The sequence below is a fragment of the Myotis daubentonii genome, chromosome 13, assembly GCF_963259705.1.
Source record: "Myotis daubentonii chromosome 13, mMyoDau2.1, whole genome shotgun sequence".
Taxonomy (NCBI): domain Eukaryota; kingdom Metazoa; phylum Chordata; class Mammalia; order Chiroptera; family Vespertilionidae; genus Myotis; species Myotis daubentonii.
The window spans coordinates 12,833,208-12,847,912 of record NC_081852.1 but is presented as its reverse complement, the minus strand read 5'-3'; positions in this window follow the sequence as shown (position 1 = coordinate 12,847,912).

The window sequence follows — 14,705 nt, the reverse complement described above, 5'->3', positions numbered from 1 at the left end:
CTAGCATGCTCCACCACACCACTTCCCAAATTGCTTCTCTTGATTTAATCACTTCTATTGATATGTTTTAATCATCAGAGTCAAACTTGGAACCTATGTTTTTGCCTTAGTCAACTTTGACCATATGCCTAAAATGTTAGAATTATTATTTTTGTACCTAGTTTTGAATTTCAATTTTGATTTCCTCTTTAACCCAAAGTTATGCAGGAAAAAAATACACATTTTTCTAACAATGTTCTCATCATAAACCTACTTTTCATAAACCTACTTTTCCTCATCTTAGATTTTCCCCTTCATTCCTTAAGTCATATGTCTTCTCAAATATCACTGAAAATGCATTTTTTCTTAAGTTTCTTGGGGTAAGTAGAGTAAATATGGTTTTACCTCTGTTCTTTATAATATGAAATCTATATGTAATTCTGATTTGAAATGGATTGAGTCAAAGATTTAGCAGGTTATACTTTATAGATTTTAGTGTAAATCAGAGTGAGAAGGAGAATGTTGATATGTCTAGAGATTTTACTATGATATAGCCTCTACTAAGCCTATCTATTGTTTAAAAGGACTTGAATCTGCGCCAGATATCTTTAAAATATGCTCTTTTATTTACTTATTACTTTAATCTTTATTGTTGAAAGTATTATATATGTCCTCCTTCCCCCCCCCCCATTGACCTCTTCTAGCCCACCCCACCCCCACCACAGGTGCTTTCAGTTGTTTCTGCTCCTAAGAGGATCATAAACACCTCTCAAGTTATTAGCCATTTTATTAGCAAAATACCTTGAAATTATACTGTGAATGTAAAAGGTGAGGTCCATAGAGTGTGTCAAAACAAGTAAATAACTAAGTTTCTTAGCTTAAAAAAAATGGCTTTTTGCTGTGTGGGAGAGCAAAGAAGTGAGAGAAGTCAGCTGAGAAGGATGGAGAGAGAGGGGACAAGTACTACAAAGAAACTTCACAAGAAGCATCAGCACCTGAAAATTTTAGAACAGGAAAATGTTTAAAAGCATGGGTGTCAATTTCTGCCATCTAATCCCTTTCTGTTCCATTGAAGCTTTGCTAAAATCTGCTACCTACAAGGTCCCACAGTGAATGTGTTATAAGGAAATCAAGGACATTATTCCACATTCTTCCTTTGGGTTGTAGCATAGAGAAAGAGATGCGTGGTTCAGAATTCACAGACACAGGAAAGCAGGACTGGAGGTGACCACATGAGGCTGTGCTTCTAGGAATCCATGCATATCCTGGCAAGAACACAGGCTTTCCACCAAAAGGAGAAGGGGTATAGGGAGGATAAATAATGGTGAGAGAAAATTAAAGAAGAAATAAAATAAAAATTAGGACAGGGAATTCACATACATTTTCAATAAATGTCATGGATTCTCACTCATATGGCATCATCCTTAAGGTCCTACACTCTTAGTATCCCTACCTTTCTTGACATGCATTCACATCAATAAAAGTTTGAGAGGAATTAAGGAACCAAAGACTTTGAATGCTAATAACATACTTCTCAAAGCCTTTGAAATTTCCCCCTCACCAACTGTTCCACAATTTACCTTTTCTTCTACATCCTGCCATCTCTACATTTCTTCTACTGCCATCTCTCATCAAAGGGCTAAGATGGGCTAAAAGAAAGAATTTACCATATTCTTCTGTTCCTTCCATTCCTGCATACCCTGGGTGAAACGGCCCCTTACATGTGCTAATTACAGACAGTTCGTTTTTGTTTCTTTGTTTCTTACTATCCAGTCTCATCAGCAATATATTTTGTAGGAAATCTGCCAAATTCCTGCCGCAGGGGTGCCAGGCTTCCACACCACACAGGATGGACAGTGTGCTTCCTATTTTAATATTTATTTGGTCATCTCAGAGAGAACGACTTTGAATGCACAGTCTAAATCACTGTGGGAAAAGGAAATCTAGTTTTTCTGAAGAGAAGTAAGCTCTAACCAGAGTTACTCTTGGTCACTTGGCCTCGCTCATTAAACCTTTTCTTCCTAATAAATATACCGGTATACGACTCATCCAAGGCTTGCAGAAGTTGTCAGTAGATCTCTACCAGGTCTCCTAAGCACTAGACACTCCTTTCCTGAATCTTGTCATAAACATAACCTTTTAATGCTCTTTTGATTTCGTCTCTCTCCTGCTCAAACACCACTGAAAACTTCCATGAGAACACAAGCTTTGCTAATGCTTCCATTGAGTTGCAAATGGAAATATACATGCCAAGGAGACCTATGACCCAAGGGCCAATCTAGACAATGAAGTGTTTCTATGGAATTATACTCTCAGATGCAGGAGCTCTGCAGAAACGCAGTCATAGGCTACAGTCAGATTGTAGTGGAAAGGGATAGAACGGATTTAGTCAGAAAGTGAGCATCTTGTTGCAATGAATGTTTGCTAACACCCTAAAGCCTCGCATCCTCCTCTTCCCTTTGTGCCCCACATCTGGCCGACCAGATACAGCAGCCTTGGTGCAGCCTCATGCAGCATTGGTGAGCATTTAAGTCACACAAACCCCCTCCCATGTGGCAACATTCAGCCCAGGCCCACGCCCCAACCATCGCAAACCCCAAGCTGTCTCCTTTCATTTTAGTTTAAAACCATATTCAGACAAGCTCTGCAGGGCTGCCCTGCTCGCTCCATAGAGCCTCATTATGTAATTATTTACATAAAGTTTTTCATACATTTTGGTGTGTATGTGGTATCATTAGTCTTGCTATTCAAACCAATTTGGGGATGGAGGGCCCATGTTCGATGGCATGGCTACAACATTAATAAAAAGTAATAATATTCTGGGCCACAGCCCAGAGGACAGCCACAGTGAACAACCTCACGGAGACAATGCTTACGCAGTGACACGCCTCCACCCCATCATACACTGAACACCGACAGTGCAGGTGAGCAATTGATCATTAGCCAGCAGGTTTAGAAGCAACTGGTCTGCCTGAGCCCAGTTAGAGAAGGTTTTGGAATGAAGAGCACGGGCCTTATTTCCCAAATCTATCACTCTTTTCTGGCAATAGTATGTGCTTAATAAGCATAACCTAGTAGGATCAGCAATACTAGCATCTATTCTCTCCTTTAATTCTTACTATACCTGAATAAGGAAAGAATAATTTTCCCACTTCCGCAGATGGGTACAAAGAGCTCGGGCAGAAATCCAGTTTCCGTAGGACAGGGGTTGCCCTGCAGGGAGTGGGACAGCAGGGCACTTATGAGCACAGGCCTGCGGGGATGTGGAAGGAGCCGGAAGCCTGGCGAGGCAGCTGAATAAAAGGTTTCAGTTTTCGGTGAATGGATGTCAGTGTGATTCTCTTGGCATGAAAAAAAAAGTCAAAGTGGAAGTGAGGAGTGTATTAGACTGTAAAAATTGCTGCACTTTCCTTGCCCCTCTCCCTTTATCAACCCAGAGAACGACCTCTGCTTGAGCAACGGAAATGGCGTTACTTAAGGAAGCTGGTTTATAATAAGTACGCTGGTTTACAGCTTTACTTCTTACAAATATAAATGTTGCTCTGGCCTATGACCCTGTATCTGAGGTTTGACGTCCAGAATTATTTACAAAGACAGTATGACCAATCTTCATACATGATCTTGTATTCGCACCTGCCTCGTACCACTGTTCTCATCATGACCCTCCTGAGTGTAAACCACCCTTTCCTTGAAACTTTTGGTTTGTGAAAGCTGTCATTCCAGGTTTCTATGAAAGATGGACTTTATTCATGTCATACAAAAGAGAAAACTAAATTTTTCTCTAATTACTTTTTTATTTTATATTTTTTGTTTTACGTTTTTATTGAATTTATTGGGGCAAAACAATTATACAGGTTTCAGGTGCACAATTCCACAACACATCATCTGCACACTGTATTGTGAGTTCACCACCCCATCAAGTCTCCTTCCATCACCATTTATCCCCCCTTTACCCTTCTCTACCTCCCTCCAACCTCCTAGCAATCCCTACGCTGTTGTCCATGTCCATGAGTTTTTATTCCCCCCCTTTTTTCTTAATCCTACTGCCCTCCCCTCACCCAGCCCCGCATTTCCCCCCACCTGACAGCTGTCAGCCTATTCTATTGGTCTGTCTCTGCTTTGCTTGATATTTCATAAGATCACTAATTAAAATAGCTGCCATCTTTATTATTCTTAATTAAAGAATCATCTTATCAGTGTTAAAAGAAATAAACCTACTTCACTTCATTAGTTTAAATATGAGCTTCTTAGCAAGTGCCCACATAGCACACATGGTTTGCCCTTTACAGTTAACAACCTGTTTTTATTCTATTATGCGGTGATGCTTCTGGTACTTCCTCCTCTGTGCAATGTGCCTCTTTGGGCCACTGGTCAATGGCACTCCTTTTGAAGTCGTTGTCATGCTCCATATTAATGTCTCTGTTCCATTACATGGGACATTCCTTAATTTTCCTCAAAGACTTCAGCACCTGTCTCCCACCCTTCCTTTCCAGTCCATCACTGTGCTGCATAGAGAGACCCATCATGAAGGCGACATCCCTTCTAACTTCACATTTCCCAGTTCCAGTTCCACTGGCTCACATCAACCTGGAGGCACAGGTCTAGCTCGACATCTCAGAGCTTCGATAATCTAACATTTTCCTGTCTGTCCAAGTCTCCAGGCCTACGGTTCATTCATCCATCCACTAATTTATTTATTTATTCAACAGAATGGCTTTCTCCCGTGTTCCACTAGCTCTGAACACTCTGTGAGGCTGCTGTATCTCCCCTTCCTGCTCATTACTCCCTCGGTTCCTGCTCTGTCCCTAAACTCCAAAGCTTGTTATAAAAATTTAATTATACAATATACCACTAAAACCATCTACTTGATGAAAATTATTTTATGCCTCTCCCCTTCTGATTTTGTTTTATTTGTGTGTGTTTTTTTCTATTCTGAATTTGTAGAATCCAATACAAGATCCTTGAGGAGGAAAGTTTAAGAAAGAAAGCATCCATTAGTGTCCAAGGATACTTGAGAACGTTAACATTTCTATGACATTTTTAGAGAGACATTATGAAAATATTTTATATTATTCTATCAATATGCTCTAGAAGCCCACATGCAACATATAAATTACCTGGTGACATAATTATGGCAACATAATTTCCAGACTCTAGGGAAATAGAAGGTATAATTTGTTGCTTACTGCATACTGGGGAAAGTGGAAATTTGATCATAATAAGTACATCTAGTTAGGTGTTCTGAATCCTAACAATACACCAGTCACCTGTAAAACTTCCAATAATGTCAATGTCTAGACCCCAGTAACACATCAATTAAAACAAGGCACCTGTGATGGGACTTGGGCATTTGTATTTATTTTAATTTGCACAGTTGACGGAAAGACTTACCCTAGGTTGAGAGACACTAATCCATTTAAGGGGGTAAGTGTTGCCTACCTGACAATAGCGCTTTCTGAGAACTACCAGAAACCATGGAAATGCTAAGGGTCCACATTCCTACTTGCCAGCTCCTGAGATGCCGTTTACCCACATGTCTTCCTAATTGGTTTATTTTCCTTCAGGTTGGTTGAAAAATCTCAAAATGAACCCAAAATGAGCTATGCATTTTAATTATTGCTGTGATTTTTACTGAAATATAAGCTTTTAATAATACAGCTTGGAAAACATGCAGAGCTTCTTGCTAAAGTGGAACAACTTGGTTGAAATTAAAGTATCGGTTACCAATTGCAACTTTCACACAGAATTGTGGGAGTTTATTGAGTAAGAACTAATATATTCAGAGATGGCTGTAGCTATTTTGCTTCCAAAGAAGCATTCTTCTTACTTGAGCATGCTCCTTTCTTACACTCATGTTTTAAGTTAAATTTTATTTATTGGAGAGGGTTTGGAATGGGTAATGCACTTTGCAGATTAAAAGTTAACTAGTGATTTGATCCATATGTACAATCCCATCTGCTTACAAACAAGGATGTTACCTTATTACCGTGAGAGCATCCATTTTGTAAAACATAACGGGTATGTTTCTGTCATAGCACCACCAGATCAGGTTACACCACAGGCATCCCCTGCTCTCACTCCAGACTTCCAGAGGCTACGGAACCGAACACGATTGACACGAAGGAGCATGGCACGAAATGATGGCACAGCACACACTGCTTGCACAGGAACTTCGCACGGATGGCCTTGGGACCACACAGCAGTTTCTTAGTCATCACTGGCAGCAGCGGCACATACAGACCTTTAGAGCTGGTAACCCAATAGAAGTGGCAAAAGGTGGGGAGTGTGCTTGTCGTGTTTAAAGGTCAAATTAATTGGAAAACAAATGCTGAGCCTTTTATACAGTCCTATTGATCTTTATGACAGAATCAGAGGAACTTGAGAACTGCATAAAATATGCAGAATTATGCTAGAAGAGGTCTAGCAGACCTCGAACCTACCCAGCTGCCTTTTGTGAAGCAATTGCTGACAAGTGATTAAGATGCACCAAAATCATTTATAACAAAATAAGGGGGGAAAAATCCATCCTGGAATTTTTTTCTTTTTAGTTGCAAATGTCTAACACTTAGCTAGACTATAAAAGACCAAGCAACCAACCCTAACCACTGCATAGGCCAGAGGACTCAGCTACATCTTCTCATTAGACACATGAACAATTGATGAGAAAAGGGTTTTTAGGTTGTACCCAAAGTCACAGAATTCATCAGTTTCAGAGCTGAAACTAACACCCAAGTCAATTAAGTTCCTAGATGAGACATCCTTAGGCTATCTTTCAAATTTTGAATCCAGTAATTTGTCATCTGTTTAATCTTGATAAGGTAACTTGAAATTCTGATTAAGAGAAATATGTCAAAATCTTTTGAGTTTACAAATAAAACATCTTCAGACTTTAAGTTATCTGAATTAGTGAAAGACACTCAAGAGCTGATAGAGCAAGGGTCTAGCTCTAACTTCTCCACTGAAATAGTTGCATGAATGGGGTTGGAACAGATAATATTTCAATTCTTTTCTGTCTTCTGATCCTTTATGCCAAAGTATCCAGTTAAAACGCGTTTCAATGTTTCTAATACGTTACTAGGATACAGTATTTCTCTGACAGGAGCATTCAATACTCATGTTTGTTTACTGCACTTTGATTACAGAGGATTCTTATCTACTTAAAAACCAAATACTCCTCTGTAAAATAGAAAAATAAGTCATGTAGTAGGGGTCGAGATAATACCTATAGAGAATTTAGAGCAATTTATGTTACACAAACTACCACCAATCAATGTTATTACCAATATCATATTGGTAGATAATCATATACAGCTCTGAAAGAAATTAGAAGTAGCCTTAATTACTTTAGAACTGGAAATATATTTGTATTTTCAAACTCTTATATTGAAATGCAGTTTCCAAATAATTATTGAATAAGAGGTTATCTTTTCTTAAAACCATATTACTCTCCCACACTAGAGTTGGAAGGAACCTTCAAAACTATGTATTTCCAGGGTTTGTCTGTGTTTTTTTGTTTTGTGTTTTTACTTCTCAGTGATTGGAAGAGCATTTTCTTCCTATTAAACTGTAGGTAAAAGTCCACGGTATAAATTGCTTTTAATTGTTTTGACTGGGACAGATTCCCAGTAGTTTCCTCTTTCTCTGAATAATATCTCAGTTAATTCTAAAACAACCCCTATTTCTCCTCAAAATCTGGTGTTAAAACCACTAATCTAGACCAGGTCTCTTAATTTACAGGTGAGGAAACCCATGCTCAGTGCTATCAAAGATGGTGATTAGTGTTAGAGCTAGAAAGAGGACCCCAGTGGCTGAAATGACCCTTGCCACAGAGAAGCGTGGTCTCTGCCCTTGGCTCCTGGGCAGTGATCTCTAAGCCCTTGAGATGTCCTTGCCTCAAAAGACATCTTCGTTTGTCTGGGGGCTTTGGAACATGCAAACTGTCAATGTTACGATATGATTTCTGGTGAAAGCCTCGGAACACTTATCAGCTCAGTCTCTGAAAGGGCTGGACACTAAGGCGGGCCATGCAGGTGGTCATCCATATGTATATGATCAAGCCCCTGTAAACACTTTGAACACCAAAGCTGGCGTGAGCTTCCCTTGTTGGCAATATTCATGCGTATTTTCAGATGTTGTTGCTGGAGAAATAGGTGCCATCCACACAAGTCCACAGGGAGAGGACAAGCGGGGGATCATACCAGGTAACTCCGAGTCCCTGCCTTGTGTTCCATTTCCTTGGCCGAGTGTAGTCAGTTTGGGTGTAGAAAAACATAACCGTAAGTATAACGGCTTTTCTGAGTTCTTTGAATCCATCAAATTATTGAGACCAAGAGTGGTCTTGGGGACTCTTGAACATTTTAGCCATCACTATCTTGACTTCTTTGGTCCAGTTCTCTTTTTATACTACCACTTGCACAACCCACACAATTGTTTTTCAATTTAGTCCCATGGAGAAGAGCCAGTATATGCAGCAATGCTACATGTGCTGCCCTCTTCATTTATGGCAAAGAGTGTAGAAAAGGTAAACCTATGACTAAGATTTAAAGTATATTCTATACGTCTTATTAACAAATCATTATGCAAATGAGATGTCATAAATATAAACTAAGAATTAAAATTTAAAGTTTTTCTAATAAAGTTTACAAGAAGAAATAGTTTAAAACACATTTCATTTTACTTAGTATTTCACATATCTATTTTATTTATTTCCCTCAGACCGTGTTAGGAAATTATTATTATAAACATTTAAGCCATAAAATCTAAAATTTCAAGGGCTGCATTGATATGATGAAACCTCACAGGGTGCCAAAGTCCTAACTGCATATTCCCCTGTGGTTACTATATATGCCCACCCAATGGGAAAGGCTCCCCAACCTGCTATCTGCCCCCATCAGCCAGATTAGCTGCACCCCACCTGCTCCTCACTGTTTCCTCAGCAACCTGGTAGGTTTCACCTCCCTGCCAATCCATCAAATTACTCACGTCAATCACAGCCTCCCAGGCGAATCTTGGGTATCTTAAATTTGTGTTACTACAAAGCCTGCTGCTCACAGTCCCTTCCAGTTCATGCTCGTGTGTTCCTTCCCTGGGATGTGAAGCCATGTGACTAAAAAGCTGCCAGTCTTATCGGCCCAGTGTTGGGTATCATCTCTTTGACCACCTTGAACAATTTAGGGCATGGGATCCCTCCACCAGAGGGGTAAGTAGAAGGTGGTCAGAACACATAATACGGCTGAATTAAACAATATTTCATGGCATGCCCATGTAAGACAGGACTTTCTACTTGCACAGTGCTTTGATCATAAACATTCCTCCACCTACTGAATCCAAGTTGATATTTCAACGGTATGTAACAATCCAGTATAGAATGATTGTGAGAATAAGTGCTAAAAGGAATCGTGAGGGGAATCTCTTCCAGAACCAGATTCACTTTAGAAACATAGCTTCAGATTTCTCATTCTTTCTTTTTCTTTCTTCTTTTGTTCAGGCTAATAGATTGCAAGGACTTCCTTGGCAACCCTGATAGCAACAGACTGAGAAAATAGATTAATTTTAGTCAATGCCATCGTTTTATGGAGCTTGGTCTGGTAGGTCATCTAGCTTGTTTCAATTTCATGTCCACAGCTGCACCCAAGAGCGTAGCCTGTAGCTACAACAGTGTCAAAAAGGCGAACACTGAGTAGACAGGCAGGGTGGTCCTGTGCGGCCGCAGGCAGGCAGAGGCCGAGTTCTCTTAAGCTTTATTCGCCACTCATTTCTAGGATTTCATCATAGCTCACTGTAAACCCAACGGATCTGTTTCGTAAAGTACTTACACTGTATCTTTGCAAATAATGAAGGTACTTAGCGAAGGTTGCGCAGTTCCTTTGTAAGGGAAGGAAGAAAAGAGCGCTCAGGGGCTATTACGAGAATTGCAGGGTGCTGAAAATAGTGGGGCTTTTCATTCAGGCAGCTTGCCCGTCATGTTTACTTCTGTCTCTTAATAGCTTTAAATAACAACCATTAAAAATGTTGTTTTGAACATCGCTCGATGTTTTAGAGATGCTTCCGAAATGCTTTCATAAATCCGTATGATTCTTTTCTAAGTGTCCATAAATAAGCACTGTTTTATCAATATTTATATGCATTCGTTCATGTAAATTTTTTTCTTAAAAATGCTTTCAAAAGCCTAAGCAAATGATAAAGCTTTAAACATCAAAATGGTTTATGTCAGCGTAAAAGTACTCTCACTTTCACCAGCATCCCAAGTCTCTCTCCAAAGAGCCAACCACAACAAAACATTTGTTGAATATTCTACCAGAAAAAATGCTATGTTTGTATGTCTCCATATATGTACACTTTTCATCTGCAAACAAATAGAACATATTCTGCTCATTGAATTATTTTACTTACTATTTATTTGTAGATATTAACAAATTGGTTTCCAAAGAGGTTACACCAACTAACACTTCCAACAGTATCATAGAGTGGCATGCATTTCCCTCTATCCTGTTCAGCAGTTTATTTAGAAGCATTTTATATTTGTCATTTTGATAAGTAAAATATTTTAAAGTCATATTAATGTAATTATGAGAGTTGGAATCATCCTATAGATTTGGAAACTACTTTATTTATATTTACCTATTTTTTATGTTGTGTTGATGGTGTTTTGCTTATTGGAGTTCTTTATATATTAAGATAATTTGCCTTCCATATAAAATACAGAAGGGGCAAAAGTAGGTTTACAGTTGTTTGTATGGAAAATAATTCAATTATTACTAAATAATAATAATACAAGGATAAATTGTGTTTCACATACAACTGTAAACCTACTTTTGCCCCACCCTGTATATTCTTAAAGTGATGTGTGGCTTTTATTATAGGGTTTGTTAAACATTTGATATTCATAAATTGTATGTTTTAATTTGTAAGTCTTTTTCTTTATGCCTTCTGCCTTTTCTGTCTTGGTCTATATCCTGACAATTATGCAGTGCCCTGTGTATGTCCAACAAGAACTCGCCCATGAACTCTGACTGACATAACTAAATAACAACTGAACTATTTCGTTCATACATATATACTTAGTGAGTAACCAAATCTAATATACTATCTTTTTCCTAATCATTTTTCTTGCATTGTCTCTTTCCTATTCTATATCGCCTCACTTAGTCATCATTCAAGCTAGAAATCATAAATAATCCCTGAACACTGCCCACACACACACACACACACACACACATGCACACACACGCACACACACTTACAAAGCTGATATTCATCCTGTTCACACAATGTAGCTTAAATGATGATTGAAATACTAAATCCTTTGCTCTTGTTTGAAAAAAACCCCACAGTCTCGAGTTCCCCAACACCCCAGCTCTTCTAGCCTCACCTCTGGATCCCCCAGTATCTCACTCACATCAGCAAATAGTGTAACCATAGCAGCCACACCAAGGGGCCACCAGGACCTCACTCCAGTGCTTCCATTGTGACTGGTCAGTGCCCATGCATTACCGATGGTATGGGTTTGATGATCACTGTGTATCATTCATACATGCACACATGTGGACTGTTGCCCCAGCCAGTGGAATGTGAGCAGATGTGGTGCGCCCCACTTCCAAGAAGCTTCAAAGGGAATCACGAGATCCTGTCAGCATGCATGCTTCCTTGCTTCTGTGGACGGGATGTGGAGAGGGCACAGCAGAAATGGGTGTGAGACTAAAGGGAGGCTGTTTGTTTGTATATGTTTGGAGTGTGACAGTAGGAATTGAGGACTATCACATCTCCTCTGCCTTCTCATGGCAGGTGACAGACAGGGACTGCTACCTCAGCCTGGGACCTAGAATGAGATGACACATGGAGCAGAACTAAAGCCTGAAGCCAAACCACAATTCATTTGCTACTGCAGCAAAGCTGGAGACATATCTAATCGTATAACTATAATGATTTCACTCTAAAAATGTATATGGGCACACGCACATGCACACTGTCATATATCCTACTCTTTTCTAAAGTGACTAACACAATGAAAAAAGACAAGCCCATAGTAAATATTTATTGGATTAATATATTCTAGTTGATACTGTCTTGTTTCTTTTTTAAAATATATTTTTATTGATTTCAGAGAGGAAGGGAGAGGGAGAGAGATGGAAACACCAATGATGAGAGAGAATCATTGATTGGCTGCCTCTTGCAGGACCCTGACCAGGAATCCAGCTTGCAAACCCAACCCCGGCATGTGCCCTGACCAGGAATCAAGCCACGACCTCCTGGATCATAGGTTGATGCTCAATCACTGAGCCATGGCCAGGCGATACTGTCTTATTTCAGATTTTTGTCATCTTCTTTCTAGATATTACAGTACACTTTTTGATAGTGGACATGTCTCCAGTTTTAACTCCCTTTAAACATCCGCTATGCTCCTGCCAGTCATCAAACTAAAACGCACGTGTACAGTAGTTACATGCCCTGTCCTATCCAAGGAAAGACCTAACTCCTCTCAATTCATGTTACAGAGCTTGGGGGCATCTTAATCGGTAAAGTGCTAACATTCTTGTGTCCTTTTATGCATGCTGTACCCTTTCCTACAGTGCTTTTCGCCTCACCTAAATGTAACCACATTGAGAGTAAGGGTGATGTGAAGCACATTATAAATTCTCAATAAATATATGTTAAATTAACAAGGAAGTTATTCATTTCTCATCTTCCTCAAAGATCCACATTCAGTGTGGGCCTTTGTCTATGAAGCTTTTGCTGGTTCTTCTTTCTCTTCCCTCAGGTATCATTGAGAAAACTTTTCCTGACCCTTTCCCACAAAAAATAAGTTCCCCTTCTTTTCCCCCCCATAATGCCTTGTGCATATCCATATTATTATATTAGATACATTATTTTATTTTTTAGTTTTATGTCTATTTTTTCCTATAGACTATTATGTGGTATTATAAACTGAGTCTTACTTGTTCTTGTATTATTAATATGTAATAATATAGTATAAATTCCAAAATATTAATTAAAGCACCAAATAAGTAAATGAATGAATAAAGAATGGATGAGTAACTGGATATCTAGTTATTATATCAAATTTTAATTTCTGATTACTATCCACTAGATGGCTGAGATCATACTTTTGCCATAGTTTCTAATACACTGACTCAGAACAGTAGATACTTAAATGTTTAATTAAAGACTCAATGACTGAATGTTGAGAAAATTAAATGCTAAGCAAAGAACTGACAAATAAGAGCATTCCCAGCCAAAAACAAGTCTTCAAACAGTGAATTATACATTTTAAGTAATTCTTAGTGTGGTTTTATTTTCTCCATAAATTCTTTTACAATTTTATTTTTCTTACTTAATGAGCTAAAGGAATAAAGCCATTATTCTTGTTCTGGGTTAGTTGTTTAGCATATGTGGTAAACCAAGAAAACGGCATTCAGAAGCCTATTAAAATGTATTGAAGCTTGTGGGTATGTTTCTTAAACAAATAATTAGGAGGTAAGATAAATCTGACATCATGCTGTTTTATTTTGTGGAAAGTTTTAAATTTATTGGCATTTTAAGGCAAAACCCTTTACTACAGTTTAAATTTAGTTTGAAGCAAAGAGATTTACATGTTTCTGAAGCATTAAAGAAAATTAGTTTTCATTTCAGGTTGTTTAGGAAAAGGTAAGGCAAATGGCATAATCCAAAAGATTCATTTAGAAGACTTTCAGGTAATGAAATAAAAATAGACCGAAACTCTAGAATTTAAGTGAAGAGCCATGGAGCCAACTGCAATCGGTTAGGAGATATTCTGGTACCGAAAAAGACACTAAATAGAAATGAAAACATGCTTTTCAAAATTCAGGTTGGACCTGGCAGGAAAGTGCCCACTGTTCCTTCAAAGATGGCCCAGGGGGGAAAGGCATTTCCTGAAGAAGGAATGGCAAAGGAGACCATCGCATGCTTCTTCATGGGGAGTAGGTTCTGCTGTAAGTACGGACAAGGCCATGTCTGGCATTTGAAACAACACTGGTTAGTGTAGTGAGTACAGCCCATATACATATGGAGAAAATTAATGTGGCATGTTCCTGAAATAAGCTCTTTGCTAGAATGTAAAAGATTTTTGTCATTCACCATTTTACGAGGTATATATTAAAGACGCTGTCATGGTTAGAGTAAATATTTACAAGTTGCTCTAGCAACTGGATAGCTATGACTGTGCAACTTCTAACACTTAGTGAAATCAAATTCCTTCACCATGAAATTCAGTTACTTTGCTGCAGTAGGAAAATACCAGGACCATATTATCTCAAATGGAGAAAGTAATTTCCTCATGGCAAACTGAATTTACCAAATCTCGTCAAAAAAAAAAAAGAAAAAAAAGAAAAAAAAAAAAAGGTCTTATTCAAGAACAGCCAAGGAGGTAGGCAAATAAAGAGTGTGTGTAAAACCTCAAGTGGTTCATGAAGTCGTCCAGCTTCTATGAAGCGTACAGGTTTATGAAGATAGTGGCCATGCAATGGAGTCACCATGTAATCCCAATTCATAGCATGATGCCTGGAACACAGCAACAATGCAATACACATCTGTTGGTTGAATAAAACAATATATAAAAGATATATCATCAGAAGAGATTTTAAATGCACATCAAGATTCCTCAAGATGCAAGAAATAGCCAGAGCTAAAAGCCTGGCTTGCCACTGAGGTCATGAAGAGATGCTGAACATTAGAGCTTTTCTTTCAGATCAGCATCAGTATGTGTTTCT